This window comes from Trichosurus vulpecula, chromosome 4 (assembly GCF_011100635.1).
Source record: "Trichosurus vulpecula isolate mTriVul1 chromosome 4, mTriVul1.pri, whole genome shotgun sequence".
NCBI lineage: Eukaryota > Metazoa > Chordata > Mammalia > Diprotodontia > Phalangeridae > Trichosurus > Trichosurus vulpecula.
The window spans coordinates 200,159,744-200,173,417 of record NC_050576.1 but is presented as its reverse complement, the minus strand read 5'-3'; the positions used below and the strand labels follow the sequence as shown (position 1 = coordinate 200,173,417).

Genomic DNA, 13,674 nt, shown 5'->3' with positions numbered 1-13,674 from the left:
TGTTATTCTGACTGTGGCTCTGTGATATTTAAATTGTTTCATTCTGGCTGCTTGCAATATTTTCTCCTTGACCTGGGAGCTCTGGAATTTAGCTATAATATTCCTGAGAGTCTTCCTTTTTTGATCTTTTTCAGGAGATGCTCAGAGGATTCTTTTAATTTCTATTTTACCCTCTGTTTTTCACATATCAGGGCAGTTTTCCTTGATAATTTCTTGAAATATGATGTCTAGGTTCTTTTTTTGATCATGGCTTTCTGCTAGTCCAATCATTCTTAAATGATCTCACCTCCATGTATTTTCCATGTAGGTTGTTTTTCCAGTGAGGCATTATACACTTTTTTTCTATTTTTTCATTCTTTTGATTTTGTTTTATTGTTTCTAGATGTCTCATGGAATCATTAGTTTCCACTAGCCCAATTCTAATTTTTAAGGAATTATTTTCTTCAGTGAACTTTTGTACCCCCTCTTCCATCTGGCCAGTTCTGCTTTTTAAGGATTCTTTTCCTCAGTGGATTTTTGTGCTTCTTTTAACATTTGGCCTATTGTTTTTTAAGATGTCATTTTCTTCAGTATTTTTTTATGTGCCTTCTTTGCCAAGTTATTGACTCTTTCATATACCACTTTCATTTCTTTTCCCCATTTTTCTTCTGCCTCTCCCTGGGAGAAGCCAGCAGTAGGCCTTAGAGGCAGCTCAATCAGCAGCAGCAGCTTCTAGAGCTCTCAGCCCACAGACGGTAAGGAGGTCAGACAACTGATTAGAAGCAAATTTCAGGAGATCCTTTGCTGGCACTGGGTGCAGCACTATGTTACAATGCCCATACACAGTTCTGGGTCGCAGTCCCAGGGAGAGGAGGAGCACTAGCAGGTCAGTTCCAGGAAAGGAGTACTTGTGATTGCTCACAGACCAGAACATAGGCCACATAGTGATCACACCTCTCCTTCAATCATACCATCTTGGAAAAATTGAAACTTATGGAGTCTCCTCCCCACCCCAGAACTAGCTCTAAATACAGCAGCACAAAAAAAAAAAACAAACCTAAAGCTTGGGACAGTGCTTCCTCCACCCTGGGAGCAGAGTCGAACTTTGGCATAAAATTAAAAGTCAAGAAAAAGGCTGGAAAAATGAGCAAACATCAAAAAAATAACCTGACCATAGAAAGTTTGTGTTTTGATCTTCCTTGTCACCATAGTGACCTTTTATGGTCAGGTTCTCCCTGGGACTGCTGAGAACTCCAGAAGCTGCTGTGGCTGATTGAGTTGCCTCTAAGGCCTACTGCTGGCTTTTGATGGGACACAGGGCCTTCGATGCTGACTTTCTGGGATGGCCTGCACTGGACTGCATTCCACTCTGATCCCAGTAAGGCAGACCTCTCCTGCCAACCTTCTAAGCTGTCTTGGGTTGGAAAATTGTTTTCCCCTATCCTTTTATTCTTTCTGTTGCTCCAGAATTCATTTTGAGGTGTTATTTTAATGTTTGGAGGGGAATTTGGGAGAGCTCAGATGAGTCCCTGCTTTTACTCTGCCATCTTGGCTCTGCCCCCTAATAACTTCCTTTTACAGATGAAGAAACAGGCTCATGGGATGAAGTAGTTTACCCAAAATCACACAATCAAACATCTATCCATCGTTAAACCCTTCGCTAAACTCTGGAGATACAGCTAGTGCATTTCTGAGTAGGATTTCAGATGAAACCTGTTTAATATTAAATATCAAACATTTTCCTGACTTTTTTTATGGTCTGCAAAGTACTTAAATGACTTACATTATCTCATTTAACCTCACAAAAAACTTGCAAGATAGGTACTAGAGATTTCATTTCCATCCATTCTACAGCTGAAGAAACAGAAACTTGGGGTTTTCCTGTTCTTTCACTAAAGATAGAGGTCATGGCTCCTCCAGCAATCTTCGGAAAGCCTTTGTAAGCCTTTCATAGACTTTCCACCCCCTAAGGAACCTCATTCAAATTTCCTACCCCATTCCCAATACAGATGGCTAGAGGACATGGATCTCTTCTTCAGCTACCTTGTTGATTTGAGCTCTTAGAACCTCCAGAGCCTCACAGAGGGCTATGCTCCTTTGTGCCCCATTTCCTGAGGGAACAAAGGGGAACCACGTGTGACTGTGATATAAAGTATTTATTAAGCACCAACTGCGAGCCTTGGGAACATTTTACAAAAACCTCCTTTTCTTCACACAACCCTTGGAGGTGGGTGCTACTATTTCTCTCCATTTTGTACTTGTGGAAACTGAGGCGGACAGAGATGAATCATGTTGTCCAGGGTCACACGCTACTAGGAAAGTGTCTGAGCTCTTCCCAACTTCAGGCCTAGTGCTCTATCCACTTTGACGCCTAGCTGCCAAGGAGGAAACTATGTGTGACTGTGATATAAACAGGGATGGAACCAAAGATTCTGGTATCCTACCCAGCCACCTCCTCCTCCATTCTTCAGGAAGGTGAGAGGGCAGACTATCCTGCCTACTACACCTGATATAAGGGAGTGGATCTGTTTATCCTAATTATGCCGATTGTAGGGTAGCATAACCTCCAAGAGAACAGAGATACCAAAAAATACTGAGATACCAAAGAAAGAAACAATCGTGCCAGCTTGGTTACTAATAGGTTTTGTTAAAGTTAACTAGGTTAATTGGAAGAGTCCAGTTGTCCTGGGAGGCAGCAGAACAATATAACATTGTGGATCTCCACACCAGCACCAGACCAGGTCAGGTATTATATAGAAAGAGAACAAAGAAGGCACAGTGACAGAGATGACTCAGGGTCATTTGGAAGTTTTCCCATGGGATAGTTGGAGCTTCTTTTGATGTTTACACGTACTCAAGGTAGTTTACGTTCTCTGGGAGAGTCATAGGTCACTTCCCATACTGGCCTACCCCTATACATGGAGTCAAATGGCTCTGTCACATCACTTGCTGGCTTGATAATAATACGGCCTACCACATCACAGCTGCACACTCCCATCTCCCTTTTAGACTGAAAGAGCTGCTCCAGCCCCCTCCCCCACCTCCATAGGAGAGAGGAGTGGAGTCTTGCTTTTGTACATAACTTCTGAGATCAAAGATGCCACAGAAGATCACCCAGGAAGAGTGATATTCCCCTCTTTCAAGCCTGAAAGAATTTTCCCAAACTTGAGGCTGAATTCCTGAGTTTTTTTCCCTCAAAACTTAGCACCCGTTCCCCATCTGAATACTTAGAATGCTCTGCTCTGTCCTATGACTTATTTTAAAATCATTTCAATTGAAACCCTAGAATAAGTCTTAGTATATTTTTATGTCAACCTCCCAGCTCTAAGAACTAACCACTTTACTTGGCGTCTAGCCATGTAACCAAAACAGCCACACTCCCAACCCTGCAGCCAGTCTAGATCTGTCCAGCCTAAGTCTTTGGGGAGGTCATACAGTTCACTAGTCCCTTGGTCTCTTCTGGTCACCTACTCCCCTCCCCCACCTCCCTGCTCCATTCCCATCATTATACTTACAAATTTTAAGCTAAACTGTCACTAATCCATGTTATTACTGACCTTGACCTGTGACCTTGCCTACAAGGTTTTCTTACCCCCTTCCATTAACTAGCCATCCTATCCCTTTCTCCTCCTCTTACCCAGGACTCATTGCTCCCACTCCAAAATGGAAGAATAAAAAGTAGACATAGTACCCACCTTAAAGAAGCCCCTCAGCTCCATGGAGCAGAGGGAGGCAGACTTAGGTTCTAGGGTGATCTCTCTGTGCATATTTCTAGTCAAAGCAGAAAGGTCTTGAGTCAGAACCTTGGTGAGGGCAAGGGGGCTGGGGAGACTTGTCAGTGAGAAAACAGCATCACCAGAGCTCCATGAGGTCAGTGTTGGCAGGGCATGTACCACGAGCTCCTCATATCTGCTCAAGAAAAGCCCAAGTCTTGACAGGTAGGAGTCCTCATTGTATGGCAGATGGTTCTTTTGAAGGAACTGGGACTAGGAACGAAGAAGCCAAGATTCTAATCTCAGCTCTGCCACTGACTGCCTCTGTGACCCTGCACAATTCACTTCAACTCACTGGGCCTCAGTTTCCCCAAATGTAAAATGAAGAAGCTGGACTTCAAGGCCATCTTCCTGCTTGAACGTTTTCCAATTCCTTCCCAGGCTGGGGTCCTTTGGAGCTCAATTGTAGGTTTTAGAGCTACAAAGGACCTTAAGGACCATATGGTTCAATCCCTTCCTGTTACAGGTAAGAAAGTGCAGAGAAACCAAGTGATTTGCCCAGAGTCCCACAGGTGGTGCCCACAGAGCTACGATCTGAACTCCGGGCCGCTAGCTCCAAGCCCTCTGTTCATAGGACTCCACCTGGTGTGCTTAGTAGATTAAGGAATATTTAATGAGGCTGGGGCAAGGTAAGGAATTCAGCTCTGCCACAGGCCATAGAATATATAGGCACATTATTAAAAGGCCATAGAGGCTAGTGAGGGTTCTTTTCTCCATCTCTGGCCCTCAGCCCAAAGCACAGCTCCAGAGCCATCAGGGAGTTCTGCCGGTTGGCTTTTGTTCATTTGTGGGTAGGTAAAGGCAGTTAGGTGGTGCATGGATCAAATGTTGGACTCGGAATCCAGAAGACCCAAGTTCAAACCCTCCCTTGAACACTCGCTAGCTGTGTGACCCTGGACAGGTCACTTCACTTCTGTTTGTCTCAGTTTCCACATGTATAAAATGTGCATATTAGTAGTGCCTACCTCATAGGTTTGTTGTAAGGATCAAATGAGATAACTTGGCAAACCTTAGAGTCCTATAGAAATGTTAGTTACTCTTTTTATTAATCATTAAGTGTGGCAATACATTTCCCTGTCCTAAGCTTGGCATCTAAGCAGCTCTGGGGAGAGAGAGCACTGGACTTGGAGAATAGAAGTTCTCCAGAAGGAGTCCTGAGTTCAAATTTGACATCAGAGTTAATTGTGTGACCCTGGGCAAGTCACTTAACTTCTTAGGGCCTTAGTTTCCTCATCTGTAAAATGGGAAACATGATAGCATTTACCACCCAGAGTTGTTATGAGGAAAGGACCAAATGAGATGATAGTTGTAAAGCCCTTTGCAAAATTTAAAACCCTACATCTATGCTAGTTATTTTCATTACCATTATCAAAGTCCAAGCTGCTTTATTGCTGCGGGGAGCTACAAATAAGTGCCTTCTTCCAGGTGATTATAATAATAATAACTTACATTTCTATAGCACTCTAAGGTTTACAAAGAACTTTCAGCATATGCTCTTTATGAGACAAGCAGTATAAGTAGTGTCATACCCATGTTACACATGGGAAAACTGAGGTTCATACAGTTTAAATGACTTGCCCAGGGTCACACAGCTAGCACATTTGGACCTGGGATTCTCACCTGGGCTCCTGATCCCAGGGCCAATGCTATTCCCATCCACACCATTCACCTGGCATCCTATCTCAATATTCAAAGCCTCTTAATATCAGGCCAGTGGTCCCTAAGCTGTTGATAAGGTTCTGGACTTCTGGGACTCATTCCCAGCTCCCAACTTGCCCCAAAAGGTGCCTCCTTGAACGTGGAAGGGGAAGAAAGGACTGTGGTATTCCTTTTCCAAGGAGGTCCTTTGATTCTACTCAAGGATGCCCCCTGGGAGTTTTGGGACTGGTCCTGGGAGGATACCTACCAACTGTCACAATGGGTAACATGAAAGGAACAAGGAAAGCATAGACATATCGATTCAGCCTCGGCTCACTCCATATGCTCAAGTCCCCCATGCCCACTACATTGGTGTAACCATGATGCATCTTCACATGGAGAAGGCAGGCATTCTCAGCTGTGAATGAAGCACGCACCTAAGGAGTGTAAGAGTGGAGAAATGGAATGATAAAGGTGCCAGGGGCATCAACATAGTGGCACAGGACCTCCTTGGGCACAGCCTGACTCAACTGGCATCTAGTCAGTGTTCAGCATCTAGGACTTCTTCCCAATCCCCCAAGATTACTTGCATTTACAGTCAGATAACCCCATGAATCAAGATGATTGCGATGGGAATCATCTAAGACAGTAGATCATTCAAGAGTAAGGTCATCTGTGATTTCCCTACAGCATCTTCATTCCCCCAGATTTGCTTTGAACTCTCTGGGTCTACAGCAGGTAGACGTCAGGATGGATCCTGGGTGTTCTGGCTAGCTAAGGACAGTCAATCTGAGACTGAAATGTACAGGGATCGTCCACAGAGTGAATAAACCACTGGATAATTGACTGCATAAATTCCACAGCAGCAGAGGTGGAAATTTGGTAGAATTCTCCGCAAACAGGAAGGACTGGAGAAGTGCAAAATCATAAAGCAACCTCCAGGACCCTTTAAATATAAGAAGAAACGTAACCTGATGATTTCCTTATATGCTAGCATATGCAAGAGAACATAACTGTCTTCAGAAGCTTTTACCTAGGCCAATTATTTTTATTTATTTCAGATTCACACTCCTGCCTACTTTGAAAAGCATTTGATCGTGCTTATCCTACAAAACAGAATGCACGCTCCACGTTACTAATACAGCAATACAAATTAAAACAGTTGTGGAGTTTTACCTCACACCAAGTAAATTGGGAAAGATGGGAACAGGCAATGTCCCAGAGGCTCAAAGAAGAAGACAGGCACATGAACTTACGCTATTGGCAGAGCCATTAAGTGATCCAGCCACTCTGGACTGCAAGGAAGGGGATTAAAATATTTGTATTCTTAGACTCATCAAAGTCACTTACTGGCCCTATGCTTCAAGGAAGTCAGAGAGACAAAAAAGTCTAATTTATGCCTAAATATTCATAGCAGCATTTTTCAGTGGTAGTGAAGAGCTAGAAACAAAGTAGGTAGGTATCCTTTGGGGAATTTTCTCCTTTGGGGAGAAAAACAAGGTATTGGAATATAATAGAACATTATTTGACTTTTTGGGGGGAGGCAGTTGGGGTTCAGTGACTTGTCCAGGGTCACGTAGCTATTGAGTGTCTGAGGCTGGATTCTAACTTGGGTCCTCGTGACTCTAGGGCCGGTGCTCTACCCCCTACGCCACCTAGCTGCCTTGTAATGGAATAATATTGTGTACGGAGAAAGGTTCTGAGAAATCTGAGAAGACTTATGAAATGAGACAGCGCAAAATAAGTCAAACCATGAACAGATCATTAAAGGCAATTGTACTCTGAGTAATGCAAAAACCAATGGAAGTCTTAGTGAAGAGATAAGGTATTATATCGCCTCCCTTTGGCAAAGAGGTGGGAGACTACCAGGACAGAATACTATATATACATTCTCATACACAGACTCTGTCTCAGAGGTTTTTGCTTCATAGTTAAAGGAGGGTTAAATCCAAAAGGGTAGGTGGGAAAAGATTATAATATAAAGACATCAATAAAAGGCATTTTTAAAATGCAAAACAATACATTTAAGGATGAAACAATAAAGTTTCTCTGAGATACCAACCCACTTGAGATGATTGAATTGCTATGGTTGACAGCACTGAATTTGGCTATAAATTTTCTAGTCACAAAGGCTGAAAGAGAAACAAATGAAGTTACATCATTTTAAGATTTTTAAAAATTTTTTGCTGGACTTCCCTGAAAGAGAAAACATTCAGATGCATATTAAGGAATAAAATTTTTCCCCAATACCTCTATTTTGTGCAAAAAGTGTGCTATAACAAAAGATGGCATCTTATACTCTGGTTTGACAAAGGAGAGAGATATGCTGATGAGACCAGAGATTCTTTCATCAGCTTCCTATAAAAGTGGCATTTCTGAGAGGACCAAGGGAGAGCCTGAAGAGACACGTCATATCTGCATCCTAGGCAACATATAAAAATTGTGACCACTGTGTGTGTTAGTTCACAGGAGGCTACAAGCCTTCACTGTAACGGATGACTAGGCTGATCACAAAATAAATACCAACTCCTATGGAGAATGGGCTTTCTGGCAATAAAAATGTTTGTAAATTAAAAGTAATATTCAAAAGAGGGCCTCTGACATCATCTTCTCCTTTACCCCCATCTCACATGATGAGGGGGCCCTCATCCTTGCTAAAGCAAATCTCTCTATACATACACAAATCTCTCTATACATACACAAGTCATTCCATCTGGTTTTCTCCAGCAGATTGTCCCCATACCTTATCCTTCCACATCATCCCCACTCTTACTTTTCTGAAGTCTCTTCTTGTTTACTGGTCACTACCCTGCTGTCAACAAACATGCCCAGGTCTTCCACATTCTCATAAAAAACCTTCATTTTTGATTCATCCAACCCTGCGAGCTATAGCTCCATGTGTCTCCTCCTTCTTGTGGCTAACCTCTCTGAAAAGGCCATTCACAATAGGGACCTCCACTTCCTCTCTTCTCACTCTCTTCTAATTCTCTACAATCTGGTTTCCAACCTCATCATTCAATCAAAATTGCTCTCTCCAAAGTTATCAATGATTGCTCAGTTGCCAAATATGGGATCCTTTTCTCAGGCCTCACTCCTCAAACTCATTGCAGCTTTTGGCACTGTCAATGCTACTGTCAATGCTTGATAGTCTCTCCTCTCTGGGTTTTTGGGACACAGTTCTCTTACTTACCCAGCTGCTCCTTCTCAGTCTCCTTTGCTATATCTTCATCCATATCATACCCTCTAACTGCAGAAATCCCACTGGGCTCTGTCCCATACTTCTCCCTCTATGTTTTTTCACTTGGTGATCTCAAAAGCTCCCATGGATTCAATGATTAGTTCTAAGCTGATGATTCTCAAGCCTACTTCTCTACCCCTAACCCATCTGTTCCTCTCAGGTCTCACATCTCCAATTACCTATTATTGGACATCTCAAATTGATGTCCCATAGACATCTTAAACTCAACGTGTTCAAAACTGAACTCATATTTCCCTCTAGACTCTCCCCTCCTCCTAATCTTCCTATCACTATTGAGGGTACCACCATACTTCCAGTCACCCAGGCTTGAAACCTAAGTCATATCCTCAACCATCACTCTCTATTTCACTCCCCCTCCCATATCCAATCTGTTGCTAAGATCTGTCAGTTTCACCCTGTGACATCTCTCATATATGCTCCCTTCTTTCCTCCGATGCTGCCACCACCTTGGTGTATCATGTCACACCTGGACTATTCCAATAGCCTGCTAATGGGTCTTCCGGGCACAAATCTCTCCCCACCCCAGTCTGTGCTCCACTCAGCTGTCAAAGTGATTTTCCTAAAATTCGTTTTTACATGTTATTGGGAAAAAATAAAATAGTATTTGTTTTAAAAAGTGATTTTCCTAAAGTGCTGGTCTGACAATGTCACTATTCAGATTCCAGTGGCTCCCTGTCACCTTCAGGATCAAATATAAAATCCTGTATTTGGCATTTGAAGCCCTTCATAACATCCCCCCCTTTCAGTCTTCTTGCACCTTACAACCACCAGTGGCCCTAGCAGTGGCTCACCAGTGAGCCTAGTCTCCTTGCTGCATCTAGAACAAGACACTCCATCTCCTGACTCCTTTCACTGGTTGTCCTCTGTGCTGAAAACGTGCTCCTTTCTCACCTCCGCTTCCTGGCTTCTCTGGTTTCCTTCATGTCTCCTCTAAAGTCTTAACCAGACAAACACAACCAAGCTGCCTGAAAGGGGACCCAGCTAGTTGAGTAACGTCCTCTCCCTCTCCCTCTCTCTCTTCTTCTCCTTCTCCTCTCCAAAGGAAGGTAAATTTTGATGGCCAGAAGCTGCTTATTTAACTCGGGGTTTACTGGCTAGATTTCTTCCTTCCTTCCTTCCTTCCTTCCTTCCTTCCTTCCTTCCTTCCTTCTTTCCTTCCATCTGTCTTTCTGTCTATTTTTCACAAAACCTTAAACCTAGTTCACTCTGCAGCCCATAGACTGGACCACAATAGGTCCCTGCCCAAGCTCCACTTAATGGCTGTATTTTGGGCCCTCCTGGCTTAGAGTGAATGTCAATGGTAACTGTTTCTCTTTGGAACAGCAACCTTGAGGGTCTTCCCCTCCCAGCTTGATTTTTTTTTCTAATTAAAGGGGCATCCCTTAACTCACTTCTTAAAGAGGCCTATTCACTGAATAGGCCTTACCTCACTCTAAGTGAGTACATGAAAAGGCCTGAGCCTAAAAGGGCCAAGGTCTCCCATTGCATCCTGGGTCATATCCAGTCATCCTGATGAATATCAGGTCACTGGACATAGATGGCTCTGGAGGAGAAAGTGAGGCTGGTGACCTTGCACAGCCCTCCTTCATTCAAATCAAAGTCAACTACAAGTCATGTCCTCATCTCCCTGATGTCATGGTCCTCTCTGAAAAGGAAGGACAAACACAAAGTCTTAACCTTCTACAGGAAGCCTTTCCCCATCTGCTGTTATTCTAATACCTTCCTCCTGTTGACTGTTTCCGATTTTATTTTGTATGTAGTTTCTTTGTACTAGTTGTTTGCACACTGTACCCTTCATTGGACAGAGAGCTTCTTTAGGGCAGGGACTGTCTTATCTTTCTTAGTATCTTCAGTGATTAGCACAGGGCCTGGCACATAGTAATCACCTAACAAAGGTTCACTGCCTGACTAAAGTAAGGAGCCTACGGAGATGACTCTCTGCAGGAAGTCGCTTCCCTAGGGGCTCACTAATCTTACTCTTTCCCCATAAACACCCTGCTTGCAAAACCATAAAGCAACACCTTGTGGGAAGGAAGAGTCAGTCACAGGCCTGAACATGCTGGTTGGGGTGAGAGGAAGAAGCTCCAGGTGACTATCAGCCCAGTGTCAGAGAGGCAGGGCTGTCAACCACCATGGAGTTAAAGAATCCTGAAGTACTCAGATACACAGCAGTCATGGACGTAGAGTATACTCACATCACGCACCACTATTATCGATACACATACTTTATATATTCGTCACATTTAGTCACAGGCACACAGCTGTAAAGGCCCATACACGTACATGCTTGCATACTTGTATACACATAGACTATCCTATGCAAGGTCCCAGAGGCCTATTCCCTTTCTTACTTCCACAAAGAAGATCCCTAAAATCTGTTCCAGAATTTGGAGCTGGTGAGGGCACCATGAGTGGCCAGATGGCTGCCCTTGACTGTGAATGTGTGATGCACCATCCCCAGGATGATGATCCCTAGGGCATAGAGCAGGGCACTCTGGGATCAAAGACACAGGAATCCTGCATGAGAATGGTGAAAAATGAAGGTAGGGGGGGAAAAAACATGAGATTAGAATCGGTTCAAGGCTTCAAGACCTAGGAATGGCCACTTAGATGGCCACAAATGGCTCAAATTCTACAAATTCTCAAATTCATTAACGCCCACCCAGGTCATCTCATTTCTTCCAACCCTAGAGGGAAAAACCTTTAATTAAAAGGATTCTTCAATGCAAGGACCAAAGGCAATTCCAAGAGACTCATGATGGAAAATGCCATCCACATCCAGAAAAAGAAATATGGAGTCTGAATGCAGATCGAAGCAGACTATTTTCACTTTTTTTATTTTATGTTTTTCTTTCTCATGGTTCCTCCCATTCATTCTAATTCTTCTATACAATGTGACTAATGTGAAAATATGTTTAATAGGAATGTTTATGCAGAGCCTATATAGGATTGCATGCCATCTTGGGGAGGCGGAGAAAATTTTAAACTTATAGAAGTGAATGTTGAAAACTAAAAATAAATAAATTAACTTTTTTTTAAAAAAAAAAAAAGATTCTTAGCTCTAATCCCACTTTAGCTTCTATGTACCTTCCACTTTTCCCTGAGGAGCAGACCTTCAAGCTGGGGGCGGGGGTGGGGAGGGTATTGTGAAATGGGCACTCACCCAGGGGCAGTGACATAAGTTTCCAGGACGCTTACATTAGAGCTGGAAAGGACCTCACCTATCACCTAGCCCAACTGCCACATTGTGCAGAAGAGGAAACTGAAGCCCATAGAGGTTAAGTCGCTTGCCCAAAGACATACAAGATAGTGGTGGCAAATCTGATATTGGAATTGAAATAAAACTGTCTGTTTCCCGGCCTTAGCCAAGACATTCTGAACCCCCTCCTTCCCTTTTCCCCTTCTCTCCAAATGCACATAGGAGAGAGCTAAAGTATAGGAGGTGACCAGGAGGAGAAGCCTGCAGGATCTCCACCAGGAGATAACAGGGCTCCCATCCAGAATGGCCGCCCCTCCATCCCCCACCCCCCACCCAAGACCAGGGACAGATAGTATCCAGAGATAATGCTTTTGACTCTTGGGTCCTAGATGTAACTTTTTTGGTCTCAGCAGCAACCTGAGCTCTTGAGGGAATATCCTCTCCATTCCTCCTCACTCTCATCCCCTCATCTCTAAGAAGAAGGACCGAGGACAAGTCAGCCTGACACCTGAAGGCACTGCAGCCTCGCTCAGTCCCAAGTGGACTGCACTCACAGAGAAAGAAGCCAATAAGCTAGCCCTGGGGGAAGAAGGCCTCCCATCCCAAAGTCCACACCCAGGACTCGAGGGGCATTCCCCCCCTCAAAGTCTACCATTCCCAAGGAGCCACCCCAGGGGGGAATCTTCCCTACTAAAGGCCCCAGCCACTATTCCAAGGGAACCTCAAAAGGTTTACCCCGGGAGTACCTCCTTTAACAAAGTCTACCCTCCTCCACAGACATTGAGGGGCTCTCCCTGCTCCCACAGTACGGCACAACCCATGCCCCTCCATTTCCCTCTTTACAATGCAGTGGTTAGAGTGCTAGGCCTGGCGTCAGGAAGAACTGAGTTCAAATCTAGCCTCAGACACTTACCTGTGTGACTCTGGGCAAGTCACTTAACCCCAGTTTGCCTGTTTTCTCATCTGTAAAATAGGGATAGCACCTACCTCCCAGGATTATCGTGAGTTTCAAATGAGATAATAATTGTAAAGGATTTGGCACAGTCCCAGCACATAGTAAGCTCTGTTAGCTGTTGATATTATTAATCGCTCCTCCTCTGCCCCACCCCCAGAAACACCAGGCTGCACTCGTTTGGCGCTTGACTCTTCGGAGCACTGTAACCTTCCGTGCCTACTTGGCTACCCACACACCGGTCCCCACCCTCTCTGTTTCCCGGCTGCCACGCCGGGACTTGGCCCCAGCGCAGGTGGTGCCCCAGACTTCTCACCCAAGGGCAAGGAGAGAAAGTTAAGAGCAAGGATGGCCAATCCAGACCATGTCGCTCCCACCAACTACTGGTCTTCACCACCTCCTGTTCCAGCGCCTCCAGCTCGCCCATCAGCATCCTGTCCTCCCTGACCCCCGCGTGTCCAAGATCGCTGCTGCTGTCAATGCAGGTTGGGCGCCCCGGTGGACTGGTTTCCTTGACCGTCTGTTGGCTGGAATCCAGGCTCTCCGGGACCCTTCTTGCCTCAGTCTCCATATCCCCTAAAGAGGACATGTGCTCTAGAGAATGAGAATGAGAAAGGGGGGCGGCCACGGAAAGTGTCAGGTGAGGACTGGTGCGGGTGAAGGACCGGGAAGGAGCAGTCGCGGATGAGGGTTTCTGAGTCCCGTGCCTGGCCAGAGGTGCCAACAGGGTACGCCTAGACTGAGAACGGAGCCAGGTAGCGGCAACAGATAAAGGCATCCCAAACGGGGAGGCAGGCACAGGGTTAGGACTGCTACTCGAGAGCGGCAGACATTGGGGCCTGGGGGAGGTGAGAAGAAGAGAGGGGCAGAGCCA

General features: G+C 44.7%; 1 pseudogene; it reads right to left on the bottom strand.

The window, feature by feature from the left end:
* Positions 1 to 1,992: 1,992 nt before the first annotated feature.
* Positions 1,993 to 13,371, bottom strand: LOC118846994 (annotated as a pseudogene).
* Between the last annotated feature and the right edge of the window lie 303 nt (positions 13,372 to 13,674).